The sequence below is a fragment of the Phymastichus coffea genome, unplaced genomic scaffold (genome assembly GCF_024137745.1).
Source record: "Phymastichus coffea isolate CEN01 unplaced genomic scaffold, Cenicafe_Pcof_1.1 PCOF00024, whole genome shotgun sequence".
Classification (NCBI taxonomy): domain Eukaryota; kingdom Metazoa; phylum Arthropoda; class Insecta; order Hymenoptera; family Eulophidae; genus Phymastichus; species Phymastichus coffea.
The window spans coordinates 1,574,066-1,592,526 of NW_026706835.1; the positions used below are offsets into that span (position 1 = coordinate 1,574,066).

General features: G+C 36.1%; 1 protein-coding gene across 3 annotated transcripts in view; it reads left to right on the plus strand.

Moving 5' to 3' along the window:
* The window catches only part of LOC131675495 (kinesin-related protein 4), a 596,376-nt gene that overhangs the window by 558,840 nt on the left and 19,075 nt on the right, over nucleotides 1-18,461 (plus strand). The gene's annotated exons all lie outside the window — the stretch shown is intronic.

Genomic DNA, 18,461 nt, shown 5'->3' on the forward strand with positions numbered 1-18,461 from the left:
TTGTAAGGGGCAAAGGAACGATAGTCGTTTTCTTTACCACAACAACGGATTTTTTCGATGCGGCTTTTTTCTCTTTATCTTTTTTCTCTTCAGCTTATTAGAGAGCTTTTTTTCTGGATTAACGCTTTTCTTGCTTCGTTGGCACATTTGAAAACACATTTTGCCTTATGCAAAATACACTCTAATTTTTTAACAACAAAGTCTGGGCCGTACGGAACAGAACTTAGAAGCATTTGAAAAGTTTTGGCGTCACCGTCGCCAATGTGAAATTCATATCGTACCTTTCCAGTGATCGTAAAAACATGTCGAGAATTCCTTGAACCTCCATTTTACCAGCACTTCCGGAGTAATTTAATGTACAGTGACGTTTATGCTCTTCAAATCAGGCGATATATTCCAATGTATTAGTTTTTCCGATCCATCTCTCACATCCTTTACGGAAACTCGATTTCACTTCAACGTCAGCGATCTTTCCGTTGAATTTGAAAATAAGAGAAATTATCCTAGTTAACCAAGATAAGCTCCTTTTTCCAAAGATCTATGACTAGAAACGGTAAAACATCGTCTGGGAGATTTTTTTCCCTGTGTATTTCTCTTTCTTCGTTAACTGTTTTGCGGGCCACTACATCGAAAACGGCTTTCACAGCTATGGTAATATTTTCAACGATTTTATAATAAATATTTGTGTTTAATCCGCAGCCTAAGTCCATAAGACCACAGAACTTATTGATTCCCGTGAATTGGTGAACGAATCGATGTACTTTTCTCCGCACGTACAACTCAAACACACTTTGAAACCCAAACCTCGTTCTCCATACTTAGAAAACGATATGTCTCCGTTGCTAACTTTACACTTCACGAATTATTTCAACGCTGTAAATACGAGAAGAAAACTTATAATGCTGTAACCTGCGTCTGGATCCGTGTGCACTTGAAAACTTTCATCTTTTGAGTTTTTTAATTTTTCAGCCGATTTATTTGCATAAAATTCTGCTCCAACCTCGTTCTTATATTGATTACCAGTAAACTTTCGTTTTTTACTTCTTCTTGGATGGTTTTTATTTTTTTTTGCCATGATGCACGCACCGATGTTACTCCTACGCAGTCGAAACGAAAATTAATGCTCAACTAGCAGTAGAGCTCCTTCAAAGTTCATTTTGCTCCAAAAATTTACTTATAATTATCATTTCATTTCAAAAAACAATAAATATACCTAATAATACAAAGAATTATACTATTTATATATATCAAATAGCTGATTGAATACAAAGGCAAAGGATTGAAGAAGAAATAGATCGGCCGCTAAGCGTAGAAGTAGGCTTAGGTAGCGACGTTCAGATAAAAAGAAATACACTTAGACAGCTTACATCATTATAAAATTTTAACACAATACTTTTGGATATACAGGGTGTCCCATTTTAAAGGAACCACCCCGAAATTTTCGACGGTTGGCGTTGTACAAAAAAATTGTTCAGACAACAGTTGTTTGGGACAATGGGGGCAACCTTTCTGTGAAATCCGATTTGACCGTGAGATTCATTTTCAAGGTCATTTGAAGGTCAAAGTCATTTTTTGAATAGGAACCTATATTTTTGATCCCGGATTCGGAGAGAGCGGAAAATTCTACGTTCAGATAACGTATTATGTGTGGGGTACGGTTAACCCCCCCTCCCTCGCCTAAGGTCATGTAGGGGTCAAATTTATGAATTTCATCATCTATGCACAGAGATGATCGGGCAAGAGTAAGGTTAATTGTAATAACCCAATAACTCGATAACCCAAATAACCCAATAATCCAATAACCCGATAACCCCAATATCCCAAAAAAATTGTAGGGTCAAACAACAGTGACCTTGAGCTTAAACTTCAGGTTGATTTTCAAAGTCGACTTCATGTATTCAAAGCCTTCATGAGGAGTGTCATTTTCCATTTTGTGGGATAACATGTTATTTCCATTCTTTTTTCTGGTGTAATTCCGGACAAGCCTACAAAGTTTCAACTAAATTGTTTAATAACACTTTTTTAGTATTGTTTATGACAATAGTGATTCGCGAACAGTCCTTCTCAGGATAGTTCAAGTATAATTTTCTTAATCGACTTAAAAGGAGGGAATATGTCGGATTATTCGAGAAACGAAATTGTTGATATTCTGTTGTCTCTCGGGGCATGTCAAGGCCGATATCGTGCTGCACCCGGTTGGGTAATCAATACCTTGCCTTCATTGATGGGTAATCAATACCTTGCCTTCACTGGCTGGGTAATCAATACCTTATTAACCTCACCCTTGCCCCGGTGGGATGGGGGGGTGAACCGCTCCCCCAACATCATACTTTATCTAAACGTAGAATTTTCCGCTCTTTTCGAATCCGGGATAAAAAATGAGGGTCCTTATTCAAAATATCTCTTGGTTATTGGGTTATTGGGGTTATTGGGGTTATCGAGTTATTGGGTATTGGAGTTATTGGGTTATTACAATTAACCTTATCCTTGCCCGATCATCCCTGTGCATAGATGAAGAAAATCATAAATTTGACCCCTACATGACCTTAGGCAAGGGGGTTAACCGCACCCCACACATAATCCGTTATCTAAACGTAGAATTTTCCGCTCTTTCCGAATCCGAGATCAAAAATATGGGTTCCTATTCAAAAAATGACTTTGACCTTCAAATGACCTTGAAAATAAATCTCAAGGTCAAATCGGATTTCACAGAAAGGTTGCCCCCATTGTCCCAAACAACTGTTGTCTGAACAATTTTTTTGTACAACGCCAACCATCGAAAATTTCGGAGTGTTTCCTTTAAAATGGGATACCCTGTATATACAGGGTGTCCCATTTTAACTTACGCACCAAGATAACCCAAAAACTATGAGAGCTAGCGAAAAATGTTTCGAATAAAAGTTACTCGTCTCCGAGGGGGACATATTATGGTGACCTTGACTTTGACCTCGAGGGTCATTTTCAAGGTCATTTGAAGGTCAACTTTGTTTTTTCAAATAGGAACCCCTGTTTTCGACCCCGGATTCGGAAAGAGCGGAAAATTCTACGTTTAGATGACCTATCATGCGTGGGGTCCGGGAGACCCGCCAAGGTCATTTGAAGGTCAACTTTGTTTTTTCAAATAGGAATCCCTAATTTTAACCCCGGATTCGAAAAGTACAAAAAATCCTAAATATTTTATGTAATGAATTAATTCAACTTTCCATGGCCATTTAAACGTCAAATTAATGGCAAATTACTTTACTCAGAACAGTTTCATGTTTTCATATGAGAAATAAAGTATGCGTAAATTTTAGAACACACTAAATTTATTCAACTTTTTATGTACAGAGTTTAACAAAAAATATTAGTCATTAGTAGTAATAATCAACAGTATTAGTCAATCTGATAAGGAATAACTCAATAATAACAATAATAATGATCTGGCAATAAGTTGGTGATGAATGATGCGCACGCACAATTACATGAGATGTTCAATAGGTCCCCCATTGTTTGCTAAGCATGTTTCCAAACGCCGATGATAATTATTAAGAACGTTTGTAAGTATTTCAGGCGTAACAGCTGCACAAGCTCTTCTCACTCTATCCATCATATCTAATCTAGTGGTAGGTGCATCCTTGTAAACAGCGTCCTTGCAATATCCCCAGAAATAGCTGTCTAGTGGATTCAGGTCAGGAGACCTAGGTGGCCAGGGAACTGGACCACCTCGACCTATCCAATGGTCACGTAATTGAGCATTCAAAAATTCTCTAACGTTTACAACAAAGTAAGCTGGAGCACCATCTTGCTGTAGCCACATGAGCTGCCGAACATTCAGTGGGATGTCCTCCAAGTATTTAGGTAGATGATTCTCCAGAAAATCAAGATACTCTTGGCCGTTGACATTGCCATAAAAAAAATGGGGACCAATAATATGCCCGTTGGATATTCCCACCCAAACATCAAGACTCCAACGGTGTTGATTTATCACTTGGCGATGCCAATGAGGATTGACAGGTGACCAATAATGACAATTATGTCTATTGAGTTTACCGTCACTTTTGAAGGTAGCTTCATCGCTAAAACAAACATTCCAAAAGAAATTGGGATCTTCGTCCAGTTGATTAAGAGCTCACCTATTCATTCTGAGTAAATAATCATTTTCATTGAGTTCTTGGTGCAGGATGATGTGGTATGGATGGTAACCCACGGATCTTAACATCCGATGAGCAGTAGTACGAGGTACGCCCAACCGACGTTCGATTTCTCTTGTACTGATGTGAGGATTCACATGAACCATTGCTAACACAGCAAGAAGTCTTGGATCATTGTTGTTCACATTTCTGTTTCCACCTCTCTGTCGATGAAGATCATTCATACGGCAACGTCTTTCGATATTTCTGATTTGCCTGTCATTAGGATGGCGCTGGTTCGGAAAACGTTCAGCATAGAGCCGAGCAGCAGCTCGGTAGTTCCGGCGACATTCACCAAGTACTAACAATACTTCAACGACTTCATTTCCTGAATAATTGGTCATTCTGTGAAGAAATATCAAAGACGTAATGCATATTTGAAAGATAATACTAACCACAAGAGTGGTAATGATTTGTTAATACTTACATGAAAAACGCTCAACGACTTTTTCAACAGTTGTTAAAAAAATGCTTACTATTAATAATCACTCATCTCAACACTAAATTCGTCACTCCGTTCAAAACAAAAATCGACGTTTGTATTCAAAAACTTACTTTTACCTCTAAATGAGCATAAAGAATTGAATACACGTTACATCTCGACGTTGACAGAACGGACAACCTTCCATACTTCCCGAATCCGGGGTCGAGAATAGCGATTCCTATGAAAAATAGTTAACCTTCACATGTTCTTGAGTGATCAACCACAAGTTACACCTTGCCTGAACGTAGAATTTTTTGTTGTTTCCGAATCCGTGATAAAAAAAGTAGGGTACTCCAGGAAAAAACAAAGTTGACCTTCAAATGACCTTGGCGGGTCTCCCGGACCCCACGCATGATAGGTTATCTAAACGTAGAATTTTCCACTCTTTCCGAATCCGGGGTCGAAAATAGGGGTTCCTATTTGAAAAAACAAAGTTGACCTTCAAATGACCTTGGCGGGTCTCCCGGACCCCACGCATGATAGGTCATCTAAACGTAGAATTTTCCGCTCTTTCCGAATCCGGGGTCGAAAATAGGGGTTCCTATTTGAAAAAACAAAGTTGACCTTCAAATGACCTTGGCGGGTCTCCCGGACCCCACGCATGATAGGTCATCTAAACGTAGAATTTTCCGCTCTTTCCGAATCCGGGGTCGAAAATAGGGGTTCCTATTTGAAAAAACAAAGTTGACCTTCAAATGACCTTGGCGGGTCTCCCGGACCCCACGCATGATAGGTCATTTAAACGTAGAATTTTCCGCTCTTTCCGAATCCGGGGTCGAAAATAGGGGTTCCTATTTGAATAAACAAAGTTGACCTTCAAATGACCTTGGCGGGTCTCCCGGACCCCACGCATGATAGGTCATCTAAACGTAGAATTTTCCGCTCTTTCCGAATCCGGGGTCGAAAATAGGGGTTCCTATTTGAAAAAACAAAGTTGACCTTCAAATGACCTTGGCGGGTCTCCCGGACTCCACGCATGATAGGTCATCTAATCGTAGAATTTTCCGCTCTTTCCGAATCCGGGGTCGAAAATAGGGGTTCCTATTTGAAAAAACAAAGTTGACCTTCAAATGACCTTGAAAATGACCCTCGAGGTCAAAGTCAAGGTCACCATAATATGTCCCCCTCGGAGACGAGTAACTTTTATTCGAAACATTTTTCGCTAGCTCTCATTGTTTTTGGGTTATCTTGGTGCGTAAGTTAAAATGGGACACCCTGTATATTCTAAATATACAAAAAAATCGATTTTTTGAAATTCGTCAGGTGGAATGACCCTTTAAGTAAAATAAAGTTTTTTTTTAATTACTTTGTCTATTAGACTACTTCTAAAACTTCAAATTTTAATTTTAAAATATAAAATTAGCAAGAGTATATCTCCAAATTATAATATACATAGTATTAATTTATAAGTTAATAGTTTCACACATAAATGTACGTGAAAATGAGTCTTTTACTAATACGCCTAACAATTTTTTTAAGATTTTTTAAAGATCATTATAATATTTCGGATTTACATTATCAGTTTTTTAAGTTAGATCAGCTTTTTAGCTGGTTTTACATTGCTATTTGATGAAATGATTAATTAGTAATGTTCATTAATGTATAGTACTTACAATTGAAGGAATATTAAGTATTAATAAAGATTTTATATTTATGCAACTGGATGTATATTGACTTGACCATAATTATAATTAAAAATTATAAAAGTAAAATAGCATAAATACTTATACTTTGTAATTACAGTCAAACTTCGATAACACAGGTCAACCAAATTTGACAAAATTTCACAACCATAGACCAGACATAATATATTCGAAGGATTTTGATGCGCTGAATCCAAATTCGAGCTCAGAATTGCGCCAGCACGTCAGGATTTTGAGATATCCTAACCTAAAAGTGCGAAGATCACGTATTTTGTCTATATTCGGTACTTTGTAACATTGCGATTAAATTTTTTCGTGCAAAATTGACAACGGCATCTAAAAAGCAATTCTTATCGTACAAAAGCACTAACAATCTTTAGTTTATGTTTTCTTTTATCGTCAATTGAAATGTACTACTTATCAATTGGTTTATACGGCAACGCAATGAATTTCGACTATTATAACTCAAATCCCTGATCTTGGAGCATTGTAACCTGCGGGGCAATAAACCTTGCCCACTTAACCCTAAATCCCTTAATCCCCGAGCCCTGTGATCTTCGATGCAATAATCCCCGTCCCCTTAACCCCAAATATTTTAACCCAAGAAGGTTTGAACAACCGCGGCAATAAAACCTGCCAACTTAACCCCGAATTTTTTCACCTCGGAATCCTGTAACCTGCAATACAATAGCCCTAGATTCCTTGTGGCGCAAATTACTGGGCTCAGACATTAAGGGATTTGCGTATCGGCATCGAGGGTTATAAAATCACAGGTTTCAGGGCTACAGGGTTAACGGATTTAAGGTTAAGGGGGCAGTTAAAGGTTAAGGGGTCGGGGGTTTTTGGGTTAACGGATTTAGGGTTATGGCCACGCAGATTATAGCCTTTTAGAATATCTCGGAATACTGACGTGCTGGCGCAATTCTAAGCTGGGATTGGGATTTAGCGCATCGAAATTCTTCGGGTGCGTTATGTATAGTTTTTGGTTCTGAAGTTTGTCGGCCTGTGACAGACAGACAAATATTAGAATTAAAAATTTAAAGAATTTGTTTAAATAAATTTAAATGTACAAATCTGACATCAAACTCGTGATTAGTAACCCCCAAAACCATGGAAATGTGGTGCAACTTGCAAAAATATTCAATTTTCAGAAATTTGTTTAAACAAGTGGCTTAAATAAAACACATTTTGTAAATCTGATATCAGATTCATAACCAGCGACATCAAAATTCAGCAAAAGTATGTACAACTTGTATGTAAAACATTGAGTCTTGCAACATTTGTTTAAATAAATTGTTTAAATAAATCTAAATTCACAAATCTAATATCAAACTCGTAATCAGTGACCCCTAAAACCATGGAAATGAGGTGCAACTTGCAAAAATATTCAATTGTGCAAAAATTTGTTTAAACAAATTGCTTGAACCGTGAAATCTTTCATTCGTTTTTGAAATTCTGTAGATAGATGATGTAGAATATTACGTAACTTGAAATGTATGATTGTATGCTGAAGCTGAGATAGGTAAAAGCTGAGATAACTGATTTTGTGACACGCTAATCCTTCCGTGTTAGAGATCACGTTTGAGTGGCTGGCTAATGGTTGTATTTCCTGTAAATGCTATTATCTTATTTTCTTCTACTTTATTTATTATGAGAATATTTATCATAAGAACATTTTTTATCCGCTTTGTTATTTATTATAAGAAAAATGAGTTCTAGAAGCCCTTGTGCAAGAAAAATTGATACATTTTGTTATGTTTGTGGGAAGTTTTGAAACAACTTCTTATCGACGATCGATTAATGATTCAATCAAAACTCTATATATGAAATGTTATAAGGTTCAGATCGACAATTTAGATAAGACATGGGTACCATCTTCAATTTGTAATTCTTGCAGACTTGCTATGTTGAAGTGGGATGATAATAGCAGCAATATGACTGTTATTGAACCGACCATCTGGCGTGAGCCCAAGGACCATGAAACTGATTGTTACTTCTGCTTATGTAATACAACGGGTTTCAATAAACAAAATTCAAATAAAATCATCTACCTTGCGGTAGCGAGTGTAACACCAGCCAAAGTAGGAAAAGTAAGTAAACCCGGAAAAGAAGTTGGTTCGGCAAAAGTTGAACCGATGGATATTGATACAACTGAAGATGTCTCTTTTGAAGATAGTTCTGATGACGAGAGTCCTAAGCTTTTTGACCAAAGTTCGTTAGATGATTTTATTCGAGACCTCAATCTTCCAAAGGATAAAGCTGAACTCTGTGCTTCAAGACTACAAGAAAGGAAGCTATTATTACCTGGAACAAAAGTGTCAATTTACAGAAACCGAGAAGAGGCGTTCATAAAGTACTTTACAATGGAGGATGTGATGGTGTACTGTAATAACATCGAAGAATTGGTTAACTTATATATCCAAGATTTTTACAAGCCAGAAAACTGGCGTCTCTTCATTGATTCTTCCACACAAAGTCTCAAAGCTGTGTTACTACACAACGGAAATAAGTATGCGGCACTTCCTGTAGGTCACTCAACTGCACTAAAAGAATCATATAATAGTTTTCAATTTCTACTGGAAAAAATAAATTACAAGACTCACAATTGGCTTGTTTGTGGTGACTTTAAGATGATAAATCTTATAGTTAGCTTGCAGTCGGGAAATACCAAATTTCCGTGTTTCCTCTGCCTTTGGGACAGCCGTGCAAGAGATAAGCATTGGGTAACAAAAAAATGGCCCACAAGATCAGAATGGAAAATAGGTTCTCATAATGTCGCCTACGTAGGTCTTGTTGATAGAGAGAGAGAGTATTACTGCCACCACTTCACTTCAAATTAGGTTTAATAAAACAGTTTTGAAAGCCTTGAATAAAAAAGGTAAATGTTTCAATCATTTGAAAGCCACATTTCCGAAATTGAATGATGCAAAAATTAAGGAAGGCATTTTCGTTGGGCCTGATATACGGAAACTCATGAAAGATGATACATTTATCGAAACCATGACTCTCGTTGAAAAGAATGCTTGGTTGAGCTTCAAAGATGTTACAGAAAAATTTTAGGCAATAATCGAGACCCGCAGTTAGAAACTATTGTGTCCAACATGTTACAAAATTTCCGAAAAATGGATTGTCTAATGAGCCTTAAAATACACTTCCTTCATTCTCATTTAGACTATTTCTCAGAAAATCTTGGAGCATATAGTGAGGAAGTGGGTGAACGATTTCACTAAGACTTTAAACAAAAGGAACAACACTACCAAGGAAGGTGGGACGAAAAAATGATGACCGACTACTGCTGGTCATTGAAAAGGGATGATAATAACCCTACTAGTCACAAACTTAAATCTCTTCAACGATCGTTTGAAATGAAGCGCCAACGTTTTCACAAAAAGAAAGCATAACATCACAGAATTGGCGGTTATAGGTTCAAGAATATACATTCTAAAGATTGTCAGCTTCTTAGTGTAACCTCTCTAACTACATTGGAGCTTAGGTTGAAATGCTATGGATTACAGTCCACTTAAATTAATTTGTCCTGTGCTTGACCCTCACTGTTCACTGCATTTAGTTTAACCTGTTGTGAGTTTAGCGCTCGCAGATCATAGCGAACGTAAGTTCACCTGTAGTGGTCTAGATCTCGAAGGTTACTGCGTATATAGGTTATACTGTCGTGGATTCTAGTTTGCAAGTTATTTCGTACTCAATATATCTGTTGCGGATTATAGCGCGCTTAAATTAACCTGTAGCAGGTTATAGCGAATTTAGGTTAATTTACCGTGATTTCGAGCTTGCAGGTTATAGCGCACTTGAGTCAAACAGCCGCGTATTATAACGCACTTAGCTTAACCTCTCGCGGGTCATAGAGCGCTTAGGTTAACTTGTTGTGGTTTTAAGCTGAGTGTAGGTTATAGCGCACTTAGGCAATCCTGTCATGGTTTTGAGCTTGCAGGTTATAGCACACTTAAGTTAATCTGTCGCTGGTTCTAGAGTTATAGAATTTTCAGTGCATTTAGGTCATAACCATCTGCCTTAGCCTGCCCTAAATTTATAGCTGCTATTTTAGAGTGCATCTAATAAATTCAGCTAGATTCGCCGTAAATTAGTACAATGGTAGACCTTTATATGCCAGTGTAAGTTTTTCCTACTACTGAAGATTGCAAAAAAAATCAAGATTTTTCATACTCCAGTATAAATCAATTGATGAATGGCACATTTCAATTGACAGTATCTCTGCTGGAAAAAATAAAAAAATCGGTAATGCATTTTGATGGCCGAGAATTGCTCTTTCAGATACCGTTGTCAGTTTTGCATGAAAAAATTTATTCACAATGTTATAAGGTACCGAATATAGTCAAAAACGTGATTTTCGCACGTTTAGGTTAGGATATCTCAAAATCTTGACGTGCTGGCGCAATTCTGAGCTCGGATTTGGATTTAGCGCACCAAAATCCTTCGGGTGTACTATGTCTGGTCTCTGGTTCTGAAACCTTGTTGGCCTGTGTAATTCGAACATCGATAATTTGAATTCCTTCCATGCGTTAATTCCTTGACATTTCTATACTTATGGATGTAAAGAAAACCCCAATAGAACTCGGATCTTGATAATTCGAACTTTTTTAATTCAAATCGTTACAAAATTCGAAATTTCGATGCCCAAATATCCGACAAAATTTGAATTTTCGTTGTTCGATTTATGGGATTTCCGATATTCAAATAGATGAGATTTAAATATAATTTGAACATTTAGCAGTGATGATTCCAAACTAATAATTTGATAATAATTCGTATTAATAGAGATCAATAACATATTCTGTTAGCGTGATCTTCGAACAAAAATTAAGCGATTACGTGCCTGAAAAAATTAAATTATACATTAACGTGACATTAACTATACTACAGTCATAAAATGCGAGGGACATTTGAGATGTTGATTTTTTTTTAAATGTTTCCCAAAAACTGGCGCAAACATTTCATTGATATAAAATCTTTTGCCCACCAGCCATTTTTTCATATTAGAGATCAAATAGACCGATGGAGCTAAGTCTGGAGAAGAGAAGAGATGTGGAACGAGTTGGAACCCTATTTTCATCACTTTTGCGGTCACAACTGCCTAGAGGTGTAAGTTGGTGCATTGTCGTGATGGCAGAGGACTTTTTTGTGGGACAGTTGTGGACGTTTTCTTTGCAATTCGGTTTTCAAACGATCCAATAACGATGAATAATATTCACCTGTGATGGTTTTACCCTTTTCTAGATAGTCGATGAAGATTATTTCTTGCAAATCTTGAAAGACAGTCGCCATGACCTTCCCGGGCAAAGGAATGGTCTTTACCTTTTTTGGTGCAGATTCCTTTTTGGCAACCCATTGTTTACAATGTGCTTTGGTCTCAGTAGTGTAATGATGTATTTATGTTTTATCTAGAGTGATGAAATGATTCTTAAACTCCTACGGATTTCGCTGGAACAGCTGCAAACCGTTCTTTCAACACTTCACATGATCTCGTTTTTGGTCAATCGTGAGCATTCGCGGCGCCCATCTAACGGATAACTTTTTCATGTCTAAATTGTTCTATAAAATATTATACCCGTTCGAGATACCTAAAGTACTAACAATCTCACGCATCTTCACTTATCTGTCAGTTATCAACATGTCATGGATTTTATCGATGATTTCTGGAGTGGTGACCTCAACAGTACGTCCAGAACATGCAGCGTCTTTTATGCTCATAAGGTCACTCCAAAAATTTTGAAACCACTTATAAATCATTCTAATCGAAGGTGCACAATCACCATAATGTTTATCAAGGTTCTGTTTAATCTCCTGAGGTATTTTACTTTTGATAAAGTAATGTTAAATCAATGTACGGAATTCTTTTTCGTTCATTTTTTACAACCACTCTATTTTTTTGATTTAAATGAATGTTAAACTGAAAGTAATAGACCGATTTGGCTGAAATTTGGTGTGTGCTTTTCCAAGATATGCTACTAACTAAAAATAACCTCGATATGCACCATTATCACCATTTCTCTGACTTTATACTGACTTTTTAAATGACCCTCGTAATTATAAGGTTCTGTAAGAATATATATACAGAATCTATGCAGAATCTGTATAATTATATCCTACTTCGGATGCCCATGAGGATACAAATCTCCTGAACAAGATTTTACTGGACGTTGGAACATACGTCTTTATGTAACCATGGTTTTTGCAATGTATACAATAGAGCCCATGATAGATTAACTTCGTACAGCTATACTAAAATGCAACAAAAAAGTGATAACGTCCTAAAAGTTATAACAGACTTAGCTAATACATTTTTCAAATCACGGACTGACTTAACCCTTTGCGGCATACATTTTTCAGAGAAACCAGTTTTCGTATAAATTGGTATACAAGGGTTTTTGGAATCGCTGATCACGATTCTGAACTCAGAATTTTGAAATTTAAAATGGCGGATCCAAGATGGCGGCAAAAATTTGGTGTATATTTTTTATTTTATTGAAAGTTGGTATACAAGGGTTTTTGCGGTCGCTAATTATGAATTTAAACTCAAATTTCCGAAATTCGTAATAACGAATCCAAGACGACAGCAAATATTGATATTTCAGAATTTCTTCTGAAAATGTGTATGTAGAGGTTTTCGGGATGGGTGATCATATTTCTTCGAAAATTTTCTTCCTTTCTGGGGAAAGTTCTGAAATTCCATATTTTTAAAAGTCAACTCCTTCCATCAATAGAGGCTGTAACAAACCGTCATCTGTTCAAATGTTGTAATTTCTGTATGCTGGTACTCCATTAGGTCCAATGCCAATTCAGTAAATCAGAGGATAAATCATTACCAAACTTACTTGACTTCAATAATCGTGAAATTATATACGTATACATAAGAGTAAAAATATAGCGAGTGTTAAAAATTCTTTCAGTTATATAGCACATCGAACATTTCAAGTCATCTATTGGAGACCGATGGAAAAACAATTTTAGGGCGATAAAATAGATTCGGACGGATCATTGTAGTATAATACACTAAAATCTGTTGTGAGTTGCAATTTTCGTAAGAGATTGTCCCGATCCTGTAGCATTAAAAATTTTTTTTATCAAGTAGTCGAGTTTTTTTATAATTACAAATATTAACGTATCTCATACAAAATGGAAATCGCTGATATTCCTAGCGACACGGAGTTAGTAGATGGACTTGTTCATTCAGACCAAGAGGAGGATGATATAAATGTAGAAACTGAAGATCAGCTTGAAGAGAATGAAGGTGACAGCGATTCAGATGAAGATCAAGGAGAACGCCCTGGCAATGAAGTATGGAAGAAAAAAGGAAAAAATAGAGATGATGATCAATTCACTGCTGATTTCGGACCAAATATTCCCAAAAACGTAAAATCTCCACTAGATATTTTTTTGTGTCTTTTTCCTGACGACATGCTGGATTTACTAGTTCAGCAAACAAATAAATATACACAGGAGAAAACTCAGGAAAAGCAATTGATCAAAAAAGAAGAGTTACTGATTTTTCTAGGAATTAATATTCTGATGGGAATAAAAAAACTGCCTTCTTATCGCGACTATTGGTCGAGTGACCCAAAGTTGAAGGATTCATATATAAGCTCGCTAATGCCGGTTGTTCGTTTCGGATTCATATTATGTAATTTGCATATATCCGACAACAGCATAGAACCTAAAAAAGGTGAGCCTAATTATGATAAATTGTATAAATTGAGACCATTGCTGGATAGACTTCAAGAAACATTCAAAACTTGCTGGAAACCAAGCAAATATCAATCTATCGATGAATCCATGATAAAATTCAAAGGTCGAAGTAGCCTGAAGCAATACTTGCCAGCAAAATCAATAAAACGAGGATATAAATGTTGGGTTCGTGCGGATGAGTCCAGTTACGTATGTGAATTTTAAGTTTATACTGGCAAAACCGAAAGTTCCGAGAAACAGTTAGGAGCACGAGTTGTCAAAGATTTGACGCGTGAACTTGTTGGTAAAAATCACCATGTGTACTTTGACAATTTCTTCACTGGTGTCGATCTATTAATTTCGCTGAAAGAAGACAAAATATTTGCTTGCGGAACTGTACGTTCCAATCGTACTAGGTTACCTAAATCTGTAATGCTTGACAAACAAATGAAACATGGACAATACCATTTTCGAACGTCTGATATTGGTATTACTTGGATAAAATGAATGGATAAGAAAGGTGCTTGTTTCCTGTCAAATTACCATGATCCATCCGAAGTGACAACAGTAAATCGAACACAGAAAGATGGCACACGAGTGCAGGTAGATTGTCCAGTCATATGCTCTGATTACAACAAATACATGGGATTTGTCGATAACGCTGATCGTTTGTTATCTACATATAAAATAGATCGAAAGTCCAAAAAGTGGTGGCACAGATTATTCTGGCATTTCATTGATCTAACTATTACAAATTCATTCATCATATTTTCAAAAATAAACGCTGATAATCCTATAACATTGAAGAAGTTCAGACTACTTTTAGTGGATCGATTGGTTTCTCACAAAATTCCAACTAAAAAAGGAAGAAAGCGACAACCTACACAAACCAATCTTCACAAACCACAAGCTTCTGTTGAAAAAAGACGCTTTCTATCTGCTCATATGCCAACACCAATTGATAATTATAGGTGATGCGTTCACTGCAGTACAAAAACAAAAGATGTGCGAACTAAATAGTCATGTAGTACGTGCAACGTACCATTATGTTTACAAGTAGACAGAAATTGCTTTTTGAAGTATCATTCATGATATATTGAAATGAATTAGAAAGCTAAGATAATTAAAAAATTGAAGATGAGAAGATAAAAATACAAAAGTGAAAAAAAAACAAAAAAAAAACAAAAATACAAAAAAAAATCAATCTAATCTTGGATTCACCATTGTGAATTTCGAAATTCTGGATTCAGAATCGAGATTAGCGATCCCAAAAACCCTTGTATACTAATTTTCAATAAATTAAAAACTATACACCAAATTTTTACCGCCATCTTGGATCCGCCATTTTAAATTTCGAAATTCTTAGTTCAAAATCGTGATCATCGATCCCAAAAACCCTTGTATACCATTTTTCAATAAAATAAAATATATACACCAAATTTTTGCCGCCATTTTGGATCCGCTATTTTGAATTTCGAAAATCTGAGTTCAGAATCGTGATCAGCGATTCCAAAAACCCTTGTATACAAATTTTCAATGAAATAAAAAATATACACTGAATTTATGCCGCCATCTTGGATCCGCCATTTTAAATTTCAAAATTCTGAGTTTAGAATCGTGATTAACGATCCCAAAAACTCCTTTGTATAATTTTTTGTAAAATTATAACTGAAAGTTTCTTCAATAATGAATTTTGTTTATAAATAGGGCTGTTTTTTTCGTCTTTGTTTAACAATATTAACAAATTAATAAAAGTTGTGGCACCAATTGATGTAAATTTCAATTGTATATCATCCTATAATCGTAAAACAACAAAAAACTCAGGGTAAATTCATCAAAAACTATTCTAAATTTGCAAAAAATGCTATGAAAAAAGGTGGGAATACGTATTCCCACTGTGCCGCAAAGGGTTAAAAGACAGTGTAAAAATCGATGTAAAATTACACATAAAACCCCACAATAAGGGTATTAAATATATACAATTTCTGACAGCTACAACTTCAAAAAAAGAATCTGAAACATCCAATCATAAGGAAAATACAAACCCTTTGAAACTGTTTTTGATACTATTGATAACATAACTGTTAAAAACACTAACAAGATTTTAATGCAAAAGGCACTGCCAGCTCCTAGGAAATCGTTACAGTCTGCAAACTGTATCAGCATGACCTATGGGGATATCAAATATCTGAGAAACAAGAAAGCTCTTCTCTATTTTGATAGAGGAACTCAAGGAATGCAAACTTTCACTAACTCAGTTTACTTGCTAAAATTTCAACCAAAACATAAAGACCTCATAGTTGTAGATGTTATGGTGTTCAGATCCACTTGCAATTGCACCAACATTATACAACATCAATTTATGTTCCCACACTGTAGGGAAACATGTACAGTTAGACTCACTTGTTCAGCCCGTTTAAATAAGATGAAAAGGATAATGTATGTAAAAGAGAAAAAGTAAGCATAAAATACTATAATACAGCAAAACAGATGCCAATCAAATTCTGGTGGAGAACATAGCAATAGAATAGTACTATATTTATATTAAATTTTTGCTGCTTAACATAGTAGTATTCACTTCCAAGTTTAGACAAGCTGTATAATTTTTGTTTTTTATAAACATTATTATCTTTTGTTTTTAAGTTTTTTTTTCCTTTTTTTCTTCTATAATTGTATGCTAGATCATCGTACAGGTATATATTTCCTCTGATAGATTACAATATTTTGTAATGTATATTGCTAACCAATAATTTAATAAGTAATTTCTGTACTTACTCAGGTAAATATAAATATATATTATTTTTCGTGGGTTCAACATTGGTGTCCAACATGTTAAGAAGTAATTTATTTTGATTTTTGATATGTAAAGGAATTTAATTTTTATTTCTTAAATTGTGAAGAATTAAATAATGCAATCAATTATCAATTTTTGGACTATTTAATGAATAAAACAATAAATAATTACTATAAAATCAAAGAATTCACAATTATCAGAATAATAAAAATCTCTAGGCGGCCGACGAGGTCCCTATATATTCCATGTCATCCGAAAATTATTTTGAAACGTGTGATGTATATTTACGAAGTATTTTTTTCCGTAGAATTCGATGGTGCCATTAGTTTTAACGTAGAACATAACCTCAAAATGCAAGGAGCAAAACATTGTCTTTCTTAGTGGTTTATATCTTTTTCTCTGTACGTTCCATCACTATAAAAAATTTAGAAATTCATCATGCAAAAATTCAGAGAAATTTCTGAGGTGAAAATACATAACATATTTTTTCTAGCGATGAGTCGGTCTTTGTTTTTGATATTGTAACGGAGAATCACGGCCCGACCGTTGCTCTCCGTCAAGCTCTCACCAATGCCCGTGCGCCTTGTCAAGCTAAGAGTGTGCGCTGGTTGAGCACACTCTCATTAGCTATTTTCTTTGTTTCTTTTTTTTTTGAGGTGCAACGGCGGTGACGGCATGTTGGAGGGAGCCGACGAATTCGACAGTGAGAGAGAGAGAAAGAGAGAGAGAGAGAGAAAGAGAGAGAGAGAGAGAGAGAGAGATAGCCACTGGCAGGCCTACGCGCACATCTCGCTGTAGAGAGAGAGAAGAAAAAATCGGCAGTAGAGGCAGAGCTGTGAAGCAGAACGTTGCGCGCACAAAAATTTTTCTTTTGTTTATTCGTCTCGTTCTTGACTAAGTTTTCCGCGCCCTCACCGTGCTTCTGGCAGAGAGTTTACCATACCTTTCAGTAACTGTTTATATAATTAACTTCGTAAGAGATTCAACTATATACATTGAGTAGTAAATTAAGAAAAAACTCTTACCATCATGCCACAAACTTTTCCACTTTACGACTACCTTTTCCTGTCTTTCCATCTTTTTCACTTTATCTTTACCTTTTTCCACCTCACCATCACTCGGCGATCGAGTCCTTTCCGGCCCCTGATTTGTAAGATACCATGAGACTAACGTTTATTGGTGAGCCCGCTCAGGCTCAAGATCCAGCATTTAGGATCGTCAAGCTTGCAGCTAATGCTATAACTTATCTTTACTCAACTTCGTATGATGAACGACGCTACCACTTTTAAAATGAAGGCTTGCAATACTGTATTTCCGGCAAAAAGAGTTGTAAAAATAAAAACTAAGTAGCCATAAGTGAGGCTAAGCGAAACGTCTGCGAGATCATCTTTAAGGAAGTTATCATTATAGGAGAGTACAGGAAATCCCTTGTTCTAGCAGACTCTGTTGTCTCTGCCGGCTTTAGCTTTCAGAGAAACAGACCTCCATCTCTTCTTCGCCACGTCTTCTTCATTTTTAGTCACTTCTGAAGAAATAGCCTTGTTTTTTCCTTGCAAGAACGCACTAATTTTGATAGGTTCCGAAAGAAGCCTACTGAGCTTTAGCTACGCCAATTGGAAGATTTCTAGTACTAGGACTCAAGGATTCCCTTGGTTAGCTCCGACTCT